Source organism: Musca autumnalis, unplaced genomic scaffold (assembly GCF_047663935.1).
Source record: "Musca autumnalis isolate F117 unplaced genomic scaffold, ASM4766393v1 scaffold_3, whole genome shotgun sequence".
In the NCBI taxonomy this organism is placed as follows: Eukaryota; Metazoa; Arthropoda; class Insecta; order Diptera; family Muscidae; genus Musca; species Musca autumnalis.
Window position 1 is genome coordinate 88,799,372 of NW_027411866.1, and position 18,969 is coordinate 88,818,340.

The 18,969-nt window shown below is 33.9% G+C and overlaps 1 protein-coding gene across 8 annotated transcripts in view; it reads right to left on the reverse strand.

Moving 5' to 3' along the window:
* Positions 1 to 18,969, reverse strand: part of LOC141396822 (uncharacterized) — a 319,005-nt gene that overhangs the window by 257,988 nt on the left and 42,048 nt on the right. The window contains exon 1 of one of the 8 annotated variants that reach the window (XM_073972492.1): positions 1,502 to 2,743. The exons of 6 other annotated variants lie outside the window; for them this stretch is intronic. The gene's annotated coding sequence lies outside the window, so the exon portion shown is untranslated. Of the gene's footprint in view, positions 1 to 1,501; positions 2,744 to 18,969 lie in introns of those variants that run through there. One more of the 8 variants, XM_073972490.1, reaches the window with a different exon arrangement.

Sequence of the window (18,969 nt, forward strand, 5' to 3'; positions counted from 1 at the left end):
TTTTCTCTCTTTTCGCTACACAAACAAAACGCTACATGTGCAAAATCGTGTGTATGTATTGTTTTGGTGGCAAACTACTTTCATGTTAGCTAGCTGGCTTTCGGGGTAAAAAAAATCGAATGTGTTTCGACAAGCAATTGAAATATACCCCACTGACTAAGGTATTGATATGCTGATGATGATGATATCGATATTCAGGCACGACGACGATAACAACAAAATTGCCTTTAACTAACAAACACGTTGCTTGTATTAGAGGGGTGTAAGTGGGCACACGATTTTCCCATAACATTCCCCCAGAAAACCCACCTTTCAATTCCCATGCTGTATTGCGGGATTTTGCTTTCTTAACCCCACACGTTTGAACACTGAAATATAGATTGATAGAAGGAAAGGGGGTAAACAAGGTGAACAAGGAGATTTCTGACATAGCATAACATTACATTAAGGTCCCATTCACAAATGACACAAATGAAAATACAACAACAATAAACAAACGAAAAGAACATTTAGAGGTTTCATTTTGGTGTTGACTTTGTATTGATTTTATTTTTGGCATCATCTCATTAAACACAAACACACACAAACAACCAACAACAAACAAACATCCTGCCCGATAAAGGAATGCTTTGTATAACTACTCTCTGCTACTTTGTCGATTCTTTAGATGATGCGGTTGTTTATTTTTACGTAATGCTTGGAAATTTATGAGTTTATTAAGTGGCTTTTGGAAGATTTCTTCTTCGTCATCGTCGTCGTTCCAGTAGATATTGCCTTCGTACTTAATTATCCAATTTTTCATCGACATTACTGTGAGTGTCTCAAGAGCCCTTCAAAAATAAAAATCTACTTTCACCCCATCAACTGACATAAATGTTATCCAGATGTTTTACTTTAAGTGCAACAAGATTTCCGACAAAAGGAAGCAAAAACTGTTCCAGGCAATCTAAATTTTAATGAAAGTTGTAATGGTCCCACAACAATGCAGGGAATTTAAGGCGTAACGGGATAGAATAATATTTTGAGTTCAAGGGGAATATTATTTCGGAACAAATAATAAGAAATTTAAAATCATTAGGGTAGAGGTGTAATTCGCTATATTTAAACATAGGTATAAATATCGAATTCACAACTCTCAATTTTGAGTCAGACCAAGCCACCCTTACGCACTACTTTGTATTTTTATATATTTAAAACTTATTTTTTAACAACTTTTAAGGCAGAACTACATTATTTTGTGATGGGTCACGTGACTCACGTAGCACCCATTTTTTGCAGGAAAGACTTTAATTAGAAACGCTGTGCATTTTAGATATTTTTCATTTTCATCTAATGTCAGTCAATTTCAATATACATATTAATAAAATATTTACTTACCTCTTACGAAAGTTACAAAATATCCAAGTCTATTTCAATTAAAAACTTATAAATAAGTGTGATAAAAATAATTATTTCTTCACAATAAAATTATAGTAATTTAAATAATGACTATGACACTTACCAAAACCCAAAATGAACTTTTATTAATTTATTTTGTTGACAGTTGTTTCATTTCCCACAATAACACAGTGCAACATTTTCAAGGTAATTTTGTGCAAACAACTTTTACTGGAGATTTTATAAAAGTACAGTCCCAATCGACAAAACCGTAGTTGGTTTTTGTGTTGTTAGATCGGGTTTAGATTTTATGGCCTCATCTAAACATGGTTAAATATTGACTTTTTAGAGCAAATCGAGACAATATAATTGAAACCAATTCTAATCTTGTTTAAATATCTGAACAAACTTGTAAATAAGAGCATGAAGAAAGCATCTCGAAAAACTGCACATGTTGCCTCAAATGAATAGTATATTTATAAAATACGTTATTTCGTATATATCGCATCATATCTCAAAAACTGTTACCTTTTTCGTTAACTTTTCCTTGAAAGAAATATTGGACTGGAATGTAAGTCGCAACTTTTCAGAACATGCCATTCTTGCAAAATGACTCTACCACGCTATTTCTAGCACATTCTTCAAAGGAAATGTTACAAATATATGAACAATTCATTGCAATCCCAAAATATGAAAATAAACAGATATTATACTACGTTTATATTTAACCGAATTTAACAAACCCACTTGGTTTCAAATGTCAATTCCATTGCTTATATTTCAAATAAATCCTCATAAAGAAGGTTAACCCTGCAAAACTCGATAAAATAAACATGGCCTTATACACACTGTTTGAAATATGTTTTTTAGAATGTACGTTATGAATTATGGCCTATACAACATGAAATATGTATTTTGAACTTACAGAATGTTCTGAAGAATTGCAGAGCACATTGTTTGGAAATTTTTTGCAAGAGGTTACTTTATTCATCTTCCAAAAGTTTAGCTGGTACTGACCATAATTCCAGAAATGATGTAAACTTTCATATATTTTCTCGATTTTGATGCGCTAGATGCATTTTTTTCGAGTTCTTCTGTTTGACACGTAAGTTCTTCAACTTTAGGGCTACAATATTGCTGAAGATCGCGAAGTAAAATTCATACTAGTTTCTGAAATAAAGCTCTGATCAGTAGAAAAAAGGGTCGCTGTAGCCCGATTTAGATGAGGCCATAAAATCCAAACCCGATCTAGCAACACGAGCACAGTTAGGATTTTTGTAGTCACTAAATGCCCATTAGAAGTTGTTTGCATTTTCAGTGTTGCACTGTGTAATTATTATCAATTATCTGCACGTGTTATATTTACCTGAAAGAAAAAAGTAATTAGGTTTTATTGTCATATTAATAATTCTCTAAAAGGATATCAATTGAAATTAATAACCATATATTATTAACATTTTAGAAGTTTTAACCCTTTATCATTAAAAATGGATAGCGTCATTCTTAGATTTTGTTGGCTGAATATTCTAGTGACTGTTTTTTGACATTCACCAAAGTCGAAATTAACTAAACAAACATTTTGTTTAAAAACCATTAGTATTATATGTATAGACCGCAGGCAAAATGGAAGAGTCCTTTTTTCTAACAACAAAATATTATTCCTAAAACAAATGACGACGTTTAGTTGTTTGCCTTCAATTAAAAATGTTCATCGTTTTGGATTTAAAAGTTGATACATACACTGATATAAGGAAAACAGGGGAAACTCTTCGCATACCAAATCACTCAGAATGCAATTTTCTTTGCAAATTTCTGTTGGGGAATTTCGTTCATTAAGCGGATCTATCTCTTTCATTCCGTTCACCAAAAGGAGCCAAAATTACAGGCTTCCTTTCCTCATACTCAATAGCCGTTTTATCAGTCTTAATGATAAGAAAAGTAAATGTTTCGTATATCCACTTTCCAATCATTTAAGAAAAAAAAATCAATTGAACAAACATTTTCCATTGTTCGTTTTTTTTACACTGTGGCATCTCTCATTTTTAATGTAAGAGGGAGATAGAGCGCATACTAATGTAAAATAACTTGAAGGAACTACCTTATAAACTGCAAGAGGTATATGAACTACATAAGCTAATGAACGATATAAATGTATGAATCATGGTTCACTTTGTTCATTTCACGGAATCGTTCCTTTGAACTAGTTCGTTCGTCAACGACACCACTCTAAAAATTGCCTATTTTCGTTTGAATAATGTGAGTCTTACTAGAGCCGGCAAAAAATCGATGGCACTGTCGATAGTATCGGCTATTTTTTTAAAAATTCAATATCGATATATAGTTTTGTCTATCGATATTATCGGATTAAAAACCCCTAACCTAAAATCTATTGAAATGAATAGAATGTGAGAAAGTAAGTCCGTAGTCACAGGTACATTTTTTCGGAAAAGTAATTTGTACTTGTGCTAAAAAGCATATATGTATATTTCCGCCATTTTCATTTCCAAATTAATGGTCATGACAAATTAACGTCCATATCGATAGCTACCAATTTTTATACCCTACACCACTATGTGGTAAGGGGTATTATGTGTTAGTGCATTTGTATGAAACATACAAAAGGAAGCGAGATAGACCCATAGTTTCTTCTAGGGATATACATAGAATCACTTTCTGAGTCGATTTATGCATGTCCGTCCGTCCGTCCGTCCGTCCGTTCGCAACATACAGGTCGCATTTGTTGACCGATTTCGCTGAAAATTGGGGAATACCATTTTTTTAGCCGTCGGAAGATCAAGTTTGAAGATGGGATATATCGGTCCACGTTTTGGTATAGCCCCCATATAACGGTACCCCCGATTTGCGGTATTTTGACGTTTTTAGCTACATTTTCAGACCGATTTAGCTATAACTTGACATTTAGGGTTCTTAAGTATCAATAAACTTATATAACAAAAGTTGTGGACATAGGTCCACGTTTTGGTATAGCCCCCATATAACGGTACCCCTCAATTTACGGTGTTTTGATGTTTTTAGCTACATTTTCAGACCGATATAGCTATAATTTGACATTTAGTGTTCTTAAGTGTCAATAAACTTATATAACAAAAGTTGTGGACATAGGTTCACGTTTTGGTATAGCCCCCATATAACGGTACCCCCCGATTTACGGTATTTTGACGTTTTTAGCTACATTTTCAGACCGATGTAGCTATAATTTGACATTTAGTGTTCTTAAATGTCAATAAACTTATATAACAAAACTTGTGGACATAGGTCCACGTTTTGGTATAGCCCCCATATAACGGTACCCCCGATTTGCGGTGTTTTGACGTTTGTAGCTACATTTTCAGACCGATGTAGCTATAATTTGACATTTAAAGTTCTTAAATGTCAATAAACTTATATGACAAAATTTGTGGACATAGGTCCACGTTTTGGTATAGCCCCCATATAACGGTTCATTTAAGTTCATATTTTCGTATAGCCCTAGATACCTCCGAACTAGCTGTTATTGACATTTGAAGTTCCCACGTTATGTACCGATTTTCGATATTTTGAAGATTCTAGCTAAATTTTTTAACCGAATTATGAGTTATTTGACATTAAAGGCTCCCATCAAAAACTGTCAACATAGGCCCATGTTTTATTATAACCCCTATATAACAGTACCTCCCAATTTCTAGCCCACCAAAAATTGTCAACATACATAGTTAGATATAGGCACCATAAAAAAGGGCCTCCCGAATGAAGCATAAATGTACATAAACATTATCTGACATTTTAACGTACCCACTTAAAGTTGGGGACAGGAATGAAAAGTAATTATTCCATTTTAGTTCAGAATATTTTATGGTGGAGGGTATGAAAAGTTCGGCCCGGCCGAACTTAATGCTTTTTTACTTGTTTTGAAATGAAATATGTAAAATATCTAATATTGGGAATATCGATAGTTTGCCAACTCCAAATTATGTGGAAATAGAAGAGCTATATGAACTAGAGAAGCTTAATGAAAGAGGGATCTAAATTAAAGAGATAATCTAAATGAAAGAGATATATTAATGAGTTGGTTATGGTTCCGTTCGTTCATTTCACGGAATCGTTCACTTGAGCCTTACAGTTAACTTTCATTCGGAAACAACATGTTTTTGTCAAAAACGTTAGCATCCTCCAGCTGCAAAAATTAACTAATTTTCTACTTGGAGCTGGGCTGTTTGATATAAGAATTTTTGCAAGTGAAAGAGGAAAGCAGACGATTCGAAACCGACAAATCCACCAAATTATGTGACCGATTTCGCTGTTAATTACGCAGCTCATCAGACATATCGGCTGTAGAATGGCTTCTCTGGCAATGCTTCGAAACTTATACTTATACCGAAGTTATTGTAATTAAGAGACTAAGCTTGAAAGAAAGAAAGCTTGAAAGAAAGCACATACAAAAATAAACAAAATTACCACTAAATCAGTGTAAAAATATCTGATATTTTCACATTGGATTTCAGTTTAACTTTAATTGATTTTTATTTCAAACAAAAACAAAAATGTCGTTATCAGAGAAATAACGGGGTCATTATTCACACCATTCATAAAGTTTCTGAGAAGAAAAACTCTTTTTAAATATTTTAGACACATTGCAATCATTAAGTACAGTGGTTATAAAAATATAAAATCTTAATGGAAATATAAAGGAAAAATTATTTAAAAATTACATCTTCAAGATTTTTATAACAAATCGATTACTAAAAAATTTTTTTTCTATTTCTATAAAAATTGTAATTTAATTCAAAAAAATTTTTTTTTTCACTTATCCACTGTTAAATATCAAAAAATAGTTATAATTTGAATCTCTTGCACAATAGAAAACTTTGCCTTTCGACTCAATCAATGGCTGGCAAAAAATAACAAAAAAGTGATGTTTGCTTTTTGGGCCATTATTGAAGTTTTATTTCAACAATTCTTCCTCTTCGTGTTAACCACTCAGAAAGAATACTGGGCTGCAGCCATAAATCTATCACTTTGGCCAATTACAACGTAGTTCGTTTTTGGTTTTTGGCACTGTGACCGCATGGCATAAAACGAACGAGGGAGAACAAGGAGGTCATAATAAAGAGTTGCTACTGAAATATAGCAACATTCGAATATATTTTTGGGAAAAGTTTACAACTTTTCCTAAAGTATTAAGTGCCAGGATTAAGTTTTAATCAAATCGATGAATTGTGGATTGCATTAATAAGAATGGTAAGAAAGTTTATTGAAAAATATCCTCCCACACAACCAAAAAGCTACAAAAGAAAAATCGCATAATTGATATTTACTAAAAGCAAAAAAATTAGTAGAAGGGAGAGAAGAAAATACGTATATTCAGAAAAGGTTCATGTTTATTTCATTTACATGCTAAATGATTTCATAAAATGAAGAAAGAAAAACCAAAAAAGAATAATAATGACGTTAAATTATCATGAAATCTTAATCACAGAGTAAAGCACTCACACGCGCAGATTATTAATAAACAACTTTCTTTTAATCAATTGAATTATATGTCAAAATTATGAATGATGGAATTGTGATTACATTTTAATTAAAAGCAAGAATAGCAGCAGACTACTAAGATTATTTTTCACACTGGTTGATTAATAAAGAAAATATGTTATGACCTTGACCAAAATTATGTGTGGCTGAATAAGAATCAGTATCAGAATTGACAGTATTGTATTGTGACTCCCTTGAAATGAAATAAAAAAAGGTTGATTTTAAAAAGATAGCACAGTGCATGATGGCATGATCCTTTTATTAGTGTTTCATTGTTCCATATAAGCATAATAAAACCTTACATTGCTGCCAATTTGTTCATATTTCACGGTTTGTGTAACACATGACGTGCGGCGATGATGCACAATGCCAAGGGAATTTTCTTGTAGATATTAACAATGCGGATAATAAAAAAGGATATACACAAATAATACAAAAAGGCACAGTAAAAGACTCAATTATTGTTCGCATGTTCAGATTCTTCAATTTTATATAAAGGAATGAAACTTTAAAAGGGCATCATTAAAAGCCAAAGGTAGGACAAACTCCAGACGCACGAATCGAGATGTACACATACGGAAAAGGAGCAACAACCTACAGTTGAACCTCGATTATCCGTTAATGGATTATCCGGGAACCTCCATTATCCGTGATAGAAAGGAAATGTTTGACTTTTTCCATTTCTTCTATTTTTCGTTATAAAATTCATTACCCGGGAGTAAAAACACAATTTCCAATTAATCTGATTAAGCAAACAAAAGGTAAACAAACGAAAACTGGAAATTCTCCCGTATTACACAATTTGTGTATTTATGGTGGTATCACAAAAATCAATTCAGATGAATCTGATGATGATGATATTATGTATCCTTCTAAAATTTGGAGGATTACCGTAACAAATTTAATAAAAATTCCAGATTTTCATATTATTGTACAATATTATGTAATTTTTACTTAAAAATATGTTCAAAAACTGCATAAAAGCATTGCCTCAATCCGGGAAAATCGATTATCCGTAATGCCTCCGGTCCCGACCATCACGGATAATCGTGGTCCGACTGTATTTCGAAACCAAAATAGTGTAATAATAAAAAAACTAGGTTAAGGCAACTATGTATATTTTTACATATTATTATTAATTAATAAGTGTCTATCCCCACTTGATAGTGTTCTGCCTTCCGTTCTTTGAGTGTCCTTTGTCCTACTAACATCAATCATCTCTTCAACCGCTTTATCTATTTATCTATGCACCCTATTAGTAAAAGCAAATTTGAAATACAACCAAGCCTATTAAGAAAAATTGGTGTTGAAAAAACAAAGTTTTTGTGTCCACATAATTCGCATACACATTTTCGTAACTATTTTATTATAAATGAAACAAAAAATAAATCAAGCCAATGTTGATAGACTTAACTTACTCGCATATATTCAAATTCAAATGTGAAAATCCGAAACGCTTACAAATTGAATTGCACTCTTCTTCTAACAAAACATAACAAAGAACAAACATAACAAAGAACAAAGCTTGATGTCAATAAAAAAGTCGAAAATAAAATCGAAATTTTAAATTTTGCCTGTTAGTTCGAAGATGATTTAATGGGGGTTATTCTGAACGAAAATTCCCCGTGTGTTTTTTGTGTTTCCGGCGTTTCAATAAGGGAGAAAGTGAATTTTCTCGTTGAAGATTCGAATCCACACAACCACCAAATTATGTGACCGCTTTCGAATTGTAATAAAAACAAATAAAAGAAGTCAGTCAGCATTTTCCTACCTTTAGGAACAGCGTTCATGATAACCACGAATGCGATCAACACGTTTTGAACAAAATTCATAATATGCATGAACTACACAATACATAATCGATTATTTCAGCAAGGTCATAGGCACGAAGTACAATATGCTTACATAAATGCAGATCTCCGATTTGCTCAATTTTACTCGCGAATGAATTAAGAGTTTTAAAAGGAGTTTATTTTACACCAGCCGTGTGGACGGCCATCCACTGGTGGATGCTGTAAAATACTCTTAATTTAAATAATTTTAAAACTTTTGGGCGTTTAAGTATTTTTTGTAATTATTCTTTAATAATTCATTTGTAGCACGATTTTAGACAACATTAATGCTTAAAAATGTCGAAATATGTAATGAAACAACAAGAAAAATTAAATAATAATTCTCCTTTAAATGTTCTCTTTTCCTATTTTGCTCACCATAATAAGAATAATTTATTGCCGATTTGTGTGTGCGCAATAACAAACGGTTTTTGATGTTGTACACAGAGCGTGTTGCCAGCCGCCATTTGCCATTTTTGGAAAGGTTGACAGTTTTTAGTCTAAACGTACTCAGGACAGTTTGTGTTGTGTTGTTTGCAGCGACTTGAAAAAAATTACTTTGCAAAAGAAACGGAATTTGCTTGTTAACGTTTTCGTCCGATCATTTTTCTTTGTATGTCGATAAAGGACCATCGCAATATGGAAAACTTGGTTAATGAATTCAATCGCAGCCGACACTCGACCCGAGAGGGTCATCCAAAAATGTGCGTTGAGCCGTGGGTGAACGGATAATGCAAGCACGTCATGTTATATACCGTGAAATAGAGTCATCCTTGGGTATTTCTTCCACCAACTAACATATGATATTGCATGAATTCCTGGCCGCAAAAATGGGTTTATCTCGTTGCATTCAGCAGAGTTTGACAATCGCACAAAAAAGGCTCTCGTGGATTGGTGCAAAGAAATTGTGAATAAATACGATCGCTGCGCTTCAAACGACGTTTATACGATAGTCACTGATGACGAATCTTGGATCTATGCGTATGATCCCGAAACTAAACAGCAATCGACCATGGGGTTCTCCAAAGGCGAGCCAAATTCAACGAAAGTTGTTCTTGGAAGAAGCACTCCGAAGTTAATGGTCGCCTGTTTTTTTGCCTAAACTGATCACGTGGCGACTATACGGCTAGAGGAACGTAGGACGTTAAATTCTGAGAGGTACACTACAATTTGTTTGCCTGAAGTCTCTGGAGAAACTCGAAAAACGAACAAGTCGAATCATTGTGTACCATGACAATGTGAGTTCTCACATATCGATTCAAACAAGCGCCTTTTTGACCGGACAAACCGTCGAATTGATACAGCCCTTACTTGGAACCCAATGACTTCATTTGATTCCCGCACATCAAGAAAAAGTGCGTGGTCAACGGTTTTCGTAGCCAGAAGATGCTGTTGAAGCGTTCAAAACCCATGTTTTGGAGGTGTCTCAAAAGTGCTTCAACAATTGGATTACTTAAGAAAACAATAAGACTATTTTTGATGGTAAATATTCGCGTTTTCATTGTCAGCCCTTGTACGATTTGTTAGTACAGATTGAGGACGGCGATCGTCAACGCATTTGGTAATAACCGATATTGTATCCAGGACAAAGAATTTGTAAAATTGTGTATCAAGTGTATGTAAACCTAAACAGATGTAATTGCAAGTCATTCTTGCCGATCAAAAAACATAGTGTTCCAATTTGAAAAATCGTGTCGCTTAAAAAGCTCAGTGCTCGAAAAAACTCCACTTGATACTAAAATTTATCTTGTATAATTTGTAGCTTGGATTTTTCGTAATATTGAAACAAATAATGAGTAACTGAAATTTTAATTGGATTTTTTTTTCTTTAAATCATATTACATTTCCGTTACACCCTAATAAACCAAATACGCCAGACGAAATCCAAGTTGATATTGTTAAAATGCACCCTTGTCTGGTTGATGGGTGGCTCATGTGCATACAACTACGTATGCACATAGCCATCGTTTTTTTATTGTATGAGAACACTTACTTTGGGATTATTTTCACATTTTATTTCTTTAGACGCCAAGTTCTTTGTAAAGAATTCTAAGAGCTAAGCCCAACACATTGTATTATGGAAAATGAAAAATTGAAAACGAAGCAATAACGAATACCTACATTAGTATCAATTGCGGGTTGGCGGGTGGGTGGTTGGTGGGTTGATGTCTGGTGTATGGCTGTTAATGTGCATGGCGGGCAATAGTACGGGGTGGTGGTTATGGTGATGTTTGTAATGCCGGTGTTTTAAGGCCAAACATATGGCCATTCAAGAAAATGGGGTATGTATGTCGTGTCTGTATCTGTACTTGGCATATTGTATTTGCTTTAAGCGAATCCCCATTTGGCATTAAACAAATTACCGGCACACTACCCCCCTGCCAACCCTCTCGTGTAACCGAGCGTGTCTGTCTGCACGTCCTTCCATTCATTCATACATACATTTTATTGTAGACAATTCTCCCTTGAATACAGTTGGAATCATTGGTTTGTCAGTCAGTCATCCCCTTTTGGGACAACCATAACAAACTTTGCACTTGAAAAAAATATAAAAAATATATTTCCAGCCAGAAATGAAAGAAAAAAAGAAAACAAACAATTCTTAAAGAAAAAGATTTGAAAACATTGCAGTCGGTTAGAGGGTGGGTGGTTGTTGCTTAGTTCAGTCTGTGTTATTCCAGTTGGTTATTAAAAATCCTAATACACAATAAAGCTTTACAAGTTCAAATGCAATGAAATAGATCAATGTTACGATATATGTTTATTGGAGGGGAAAAGCGTGGAAAACCACCCTGATTTAAGATTAGCAGCGATCCAGAAAAATAGAAAGAAGTATTTGAGACAGTGGTATTGGTAAGGAAATGTGATGATGCTTTAATCATTTCCAAAACATCTGCTAAGTTCAAAATAAATTACATAACATTTTCTAAATTTCCAAGATAAAATAATTTTGTATGAATCCCTTTATTTTTGAAAATTTTGTTTTGCAATATTTACTCTGTTACAGACCTGCAAGGATCTATTAAATTTGAAATTTTGACAACTTGTTTCTTTAAAAATGTCAAAAAAATCTTAAATAGTACATTCTTTCAGGTTCTGGAGCAGAGCAATTTATTTTCCTAGCACAAGATCATTATCCATTTAAATAAAAATATCAATTGCTTTGCATTGTTAGTAACATTCAAATGTCTTAAAAGTGTTACACAAAAAATTACACTCAATCCTTTAATTTGTATTAACAAAGCTATTCATGAAACGAATGCAATTATTACAGCATCCACTTGGTGTTCAAAGATTCGTTCCCCAATGAAATACACTTGGTAGTAAAACGAATTTTTCGGAATTTTTATGAACACGTTATGGAAGGAAGCTTAAAGCCCAGCACACTGTATCATTCTTTTAATGAAACATAATCTTAAAGATACAAATCAGATGGATATCGTTTGAGAATGTATTGAATGTCGTCATCATAAACTGTCTCCCCATACACGAGCCGACCGACCATTGTTCACACAAAACAACCCTCCACAAATTTACCAACGACAGCTAGCAGTCATTACAGTTTTCGTCATCGCTTTTCCATCATCGCCATAATGTTAGACAATATCTCTTTCTGTGTAGAGATAATGTTCCAAAAAAACAAATTTGTATTCACATAATATTAAAGCTACCGAATAAACATTTTGTAGCCCATCATCTCATGCAATTCCCGGTCATAAGTGCCACAAAAACAACATTAGTCGCAGTAGCAATAGAACCGACAATAACAATAAAGACAGACAGACAGAAAAGCAATTCAATGGTAGTCTCTAAAAGCCTCCCCAGCCCCTTTTCGACATATGGTCTCTAACGCGTAAACAGAATAAAAGAACATTATACGGCATTACCATATTTTGGTTATGCTGAACACCTATAACCAACACAATAACAGCATCCTATTGGCGTGTTATGGACAATGTCGCATTAATGTTGGTATCTGTTTATGCATATTCAAAGGTGCATACAGTGAAAAAAGATAGCAAAAATGTGTAATAGATAAAAGTTGTCATTGATATTGGGAAAGGTTCTAAATTTTGCATTGTCAACGATATCGTCTAATTCTTCTCCTAAGGCAATCTCAACATCTCACGTCAGATATTGTTGTCACAGTGCCTGACAGTGTGATCTTTCATAACATAACAACATAATTGCAATCGAAGAAATTATGAATATTTAGAGTATTGATAGCCACAATCTAGAATTGTGTCAAACTACGCAGTTTGTATGAACGAACAGTCTATACGTAACACCACACGTTATATTTTATGCCGTTACTTATACATTTGGAACTCGTACAGTGAACTTGGAACTAGATAGCCCAACTCTAGCACTATCACACATTTGAATATAATTTACAGAGCGGGGCAGTCAGCTGTTCACGAGCATTAGTTTGCGAAGAGTTTTTTCGGACTTATTTTCAGAGCTCCGATTTGTTCGATTTTACTAGCGAATGAAAAATGCTCGCGAGTGGGAGTACTTGGAGAGTGGGAGTTTTAAAAGGAGTTTACTCTGCACTCATTTATTTTATGTGGCAGCGCTCGTCGTTGAATAATAGGAGTGGTACTCAAAATAGAAATAGAGTAAGAGTTGATTGTCAGAGTGGAATCGAGTGGACTTTTTTTGGCCTATTTGTGTGTATTGGCAAACGGTTTTGATGTTGTTGTTAGGGGAGAGGGGGGCTAAGAGACAAAGCCAACAAGCAACCACATTATCATATAATTTGTGGGTACAGATTGGCAACAGTGATCTTCAAAATATTTGTTTTTGTTTCGTTTGCAGTTGTGGATTGAGAAAATACCCACACTAGCGTTATGACTTTTTTACAACCTCATATCCCTGTATCATAGCGTGATCTACATAAGATTACATAAAATCTTAATTATAAAGTGATTCGATAAAAAAGCTTCCGCACAAAAAAGCTTTTACAATTTTTATTTTTCAGAACTGTTGACCATTTTTTGAAGTCCCAATAAGCAGAAATTTAACTGAAAACAAAGTATAGAGGCTCACGACATAACCGAAATGACATAACCGCTGGTTTCTCACTATTTTATCGTCATATTATTACATATATATCATTTTATATTATATATAACATTATTTCATATATCATAAAAATTAAAGTTGGTTTGTGCGGGACATTTTTCAATATTTATGTAAAACTAGCGGACCCGGCGAACTTCGTCTCGCTATTAAGGAATAAAATTTCATACAAAAACTCAATTTTCGATTTTTCCAATTTTCCGACTTTTCCAGAGAGATTTTCCAAAATTTTCTTCCGTAAAGACCTTCTCCTCGAAAATACGAATAACTGACAAAAAATTTTACAGAAATCGGCCTAGCCTTCTCATTTTATGAATTACTATACATTTTTTACACCATTTTTATATATATAGATAGATAAAAATTATTTTAGTCATTAATAGGCAAAAGGTCATTCATTCGTGCAACAGGAAATATTTTTTTGAAAATTTTTTTTCATTTCATAGTATTTTTTTAAAAATAATAAAATGGAATGAATGTTATTTTAGGCATTAGTAGGCAGCAAAAGTTCATTCATTCTCACTACAGGAAATCATTTTTGAGAAAAAATTTCAAAAAGTCATAACCCTAACACACATATACAAATAAATCAATGGTATAGCAAAAACATAAAGTGTAGTCGGCAAAAGTAGAATCTGCTCTATATCGAGCGTATTTAACTCGCGATCGAAAACGAGCAAAGCGTTCTTGAACTTTAGAGATACCAGTATGAAACTTTGACACAAGATAAAGTAGAAGTCATGGAAAAAACAGAAATTGCTAACACAGAAAACGCATTATTTGAGTTATGCCACTCTTTGAGTAAATGAGCGATATGATTTTTAGCTTATTATAACCTCCACCATAATATGGAGAGTATAACTAAATTTGTCATTTGTAACACTTCGAAATATTCATCGGAGACTCTATAAAGTATATATGTATATTCTTGATCAGGTTAAAATTCTTAGTCGATATAACCATGTCTGTTGAAATCAAGCTACAGCTCGCAATTTTTTAGATAGAACTTTGTACAATGGTATAGAAGTTTCTATTGCTTCTAAGATGTTTGGTATTGAAAATGGGCTATATTGGTCCACGTGTTATATACAATACATAGAACGGTACCACCCGACTTTCGGTATTTTGAAGGTTTTAGCTTCATTATCACACTGAAATGGCTCAATATTGGTACTTAGTCTCCGTTGGGGTTAAAGAACTTTTCCCCAGAAGTTTGTCGGTATAGGCTCAAGCCTTCATATAGCCCTCATAGAACGGTAGCTCCCGATTTGCGGTATTTTGAAGGTTGTGGAGTCAATATTCCACCGAAATGGGTGAAGTTTGGTATTTAGTCTTTATTTGAGGTATAAAACTTTCCATATGAAATATGTCGGTATAGTCACACGCCTTCATATAGCCTGAAATGGCTGAAATTTGGTATTTAGTCTTCGGTATCTCCCGATTTTCGGTTTTTACTTGTTCAACTTCTAGTGGCCACAGGATAACTAGTTATTCTAGTGGTTATATAATATCTATCGAACATCGCATTGAATAAAATAAATACTGCCCGAGCACTATCTTCTGGTTTTAATCACTGTATAGATTCAAGGATACACGATATAGCGAAATATAGGTATCTACATACATATGTATGTATATGTAAATGAACGTGTATTGAAAGACCATTCCTAACGCATTAAAATGCGTTGAGGCTTTTCTCTCCACACCACACCACTCCACTGCTCCCACTTGCCCAACAATGTCAATCTAGGCTGCGATACAAATTATGGCAATAAAACCAAATTATACTCACATTTGGTGTTTGTTTGCCTTATATTTTCCAAGGAGCCAATGATTAGGATACAAATTGGATGGATGGAGGTTTGCTAAAGAGACACAGTTTTGGGACATACACGTTCTTGTTTTTGTGGGAAGGTTAAATTGGGAGGGGAAATGAACATAAATGCATAATTTCCACAAAAGAAACAAAAACTTATGTTGAACATTTTGTGTTGTTAGCAAATGTTATGGCGTTTTATGACCTGTGCCTTGTTTTCGACTTGTAGTAGCCTAAAGTGGTTATTATTGTATGACAAATCGTTTGTAACTTTTTGAAATATGTAATTAATACAGTTGTGGTGACAACAAACCATACAAAATGCAATCTAAGACGTTTGACTAGGTTGCCTTTTTAACTCTCCAAGAGTTTTATACTTTGTTTTAAATTGGATTAAAATCCAAACCACTAGTAGTTTGTCTTAAGATTCCAAATTGAAACGTAGAGTATATGAAATTCACCATAACCTTAGAAAACTTATATCCATTTTCAATTCTTCCTAGATGTCCAGTATTTTTCATTTATGCTTTTGTATCCAAATTTCAATTCCAAAATGACCGCAATAATACTGCTGATGTTGTTTTTGCTATGTTCTCCTTTATTTCCTGTTTATGCTTTTTACGACTGTTGCGAGCGTGACTACTATTGCCGTGCTACGGTTCGTTAGACTAACGCTCTTGTCTTGTTTGGCTAGAAAATGGCCATGATGAAATTCTCTTTGTGCGAATTAAGATTTTTTAATATCTTAGGTGGCCATAAAAAGGACAATGATCCTTTTGTGCCCCTCCTCTTCTTCCCCTTCTCCCCCCTCGCACACACAGATTTGTGTTAATATTTGATTGCTGTTTTAAATCCCCCTGTCTATTCGCTGCTTTGTAAAGGAAAAAAAGTTTTGTGTTATTTCCTTTTTCCATAACTTCACGGCCAACTGGATTTTGTCGGCTAAGCAAAAATTTTGCATTTCTGCTTACCTCGTCGTTTGGCGTTTCATTATGTTTTCTGGGTGTTTTACGATTTTCATATTATGAAAATAATATTTTGCATGGTGATGTTAAATTTTAATGTTATTATTTTGTTTATAGAAATGTCGTGGGTAGGGAATGAGGGTTGAGAGAAGAGTTATAAACAGGGAGGAAGGTGTGTGTGTGAGTGTGGACAACACTTGCGGCAATGTTACATTTTCTCTGGCTATTTGTTTAACTAATTATGCGTCATTAAATATAATTTCATGGTGGCATCGGAATTGTTGTTTTTATGTAACTGCTTATTTTAGCAAAAACAAAAATAGCTTAATCAACCAAATGTATTTCCATTTCGTTAGCAGTCACTCGACTAACGATGCTGCTATTCCTAAGCGGTTTCCAGTTAGTGGTGGCATTGGTAGAAGGTTGGCTGTGGTTCATTTTGCTAATTACGCCTAAAAATGTATAATGACCTACAAAACATTAAGTTATAACGAAAGTCATTTGTTGTAACTTTAATTATAGCGGTATTTTTAATGTTGAAAAAAGAGGTTTTCTCAATTGATCGGCAGTAATTTTAACTGTAGGATATAGATTCAACAATAATTTCTTGAGCTTCAGCCTGTGATTCGAGGAAACTCTCAATGGGTCAGAATGATCAATTAAATGTACGAAACCGGTAGCATAATTTGATGTTTGTGTGGAAATCTCTTTGGCTTTCCCATTTCATATGCAAAAAATCTTCGATCATTCAGCTCAACTCCGACGAGAAATTAATAATGAAGCAATCCATATTTTAATACATTTCAATAGTAATAGTCTTATTCTTTACAATCGACACCACGATGTTGTATTGGCGCCCAACTGGTGGTGAGCAATAGCCGAGGACAACAAAATCAGTAGCACAGCGTAGTTCTTGGAACAACCAGTAGCTGCTTTCGTATCCAAAGAAGATGACTACCAGAAGAAAATGCCTGTTGAAAAGAAGCTTGATGAATCACCAACAATGTACGTGTACGATGTAGTTTTACTCCATGGGGAGGCAAATCATACATCCACCTATCGTTAGTTATTCACCATTACTACTGCAAAGTGAACCATGAACCATGTTGAGAAAAGAAGATTGATGAATGCATGCATCCACCTCTGCCGTTAGTTATTCACCTTTAGACCAGGGAAAGGTTCCGCAGAAAGTCTTCTAAATTGTTCAGACGTCAACACGACTACTTCAACGCCATCTTCATACAATTGCTAAAGTCTTATTGGCACCTTATCAGATTCAACCACCATTTGTTCCTGATGCAGTCCACCCATAGCAGATTCAACAATCCAGATGCAGTTACAATAGCAACTTCAACAATCCGTATTTGCTGATGCTTCATCGGGACGTTTTCAGCATCATAGGGGGAGATTGAAGCAATACATATTTTAATAATTGCAGTTTTAAGCCATCTACATTTCAATACATACTAATAGTTTTATAGTTTTTATAGTTTTAATATTAATGATCTTCACCCCAACAAACAAAATTACAAATAAATGTACATTAGTTTTGACTTTTCTGCACGAGGTTAATAGTTGTCGGCAATACTTCCTTGGAACATCACTTTCTATCTGATTTCACCATTCCTTTTTGTTTTTCGTGAAAGGTGAGGCTGAATTTTATACGTTCAGTTTGGCGAATCGAATAACTGCCACTTTCTGGCAGCTAAAAACACTGCAGATAAGTTTGCTATCGCACTTTAATTAGAGTCAATTTGATAAATTTTTTCCGTACTACTTTCTGCAACTTTTGACGACACAATTTGAAAAGCACTATATTATCGCAAAAGAGTGATAGTTTAAATAAACTTATTTGCTTTTTTGTGTCCTGGTTCAGCTTTTCAGAATAGATTGTTCGTAGTTCATTCCGCATTTTATAACAGTGGAACGTTATTTGTTTGATACAGCTTTTAATTTAAATCGCTTATATCTTCCTCTGCCTGAGACTAACAGGCTGTTTCTGTATGTCAAAGCGAAAGTGTGTGCGAATGAAAAACACCCAAACTTTTGTGTGTTTTTCAGTTCTGTTTTATAGCAAAAGCAAAGGTAAAAATATTACGAAAACTAAAGTTTAGGCGTGTTTCATTCACACACATTTTCGTTTCGACATACAGAAACAGGCTGTAAGTCTAAGACCCAATGAAAAGAAAAATAAGATAAATTGCACATCTTCGTTTCGAATTTGGAAACAAAATACTGAAAAATCTTGTAATGAATAAATTCAACAACTTTCTTGAAATGTTGCACATAAATCTCAAATTGATGCGTATGATAGCGTCTTAAGAACACATTCAGTTGTAAGCTTGGCATGAATTAAGCATGTAATGTT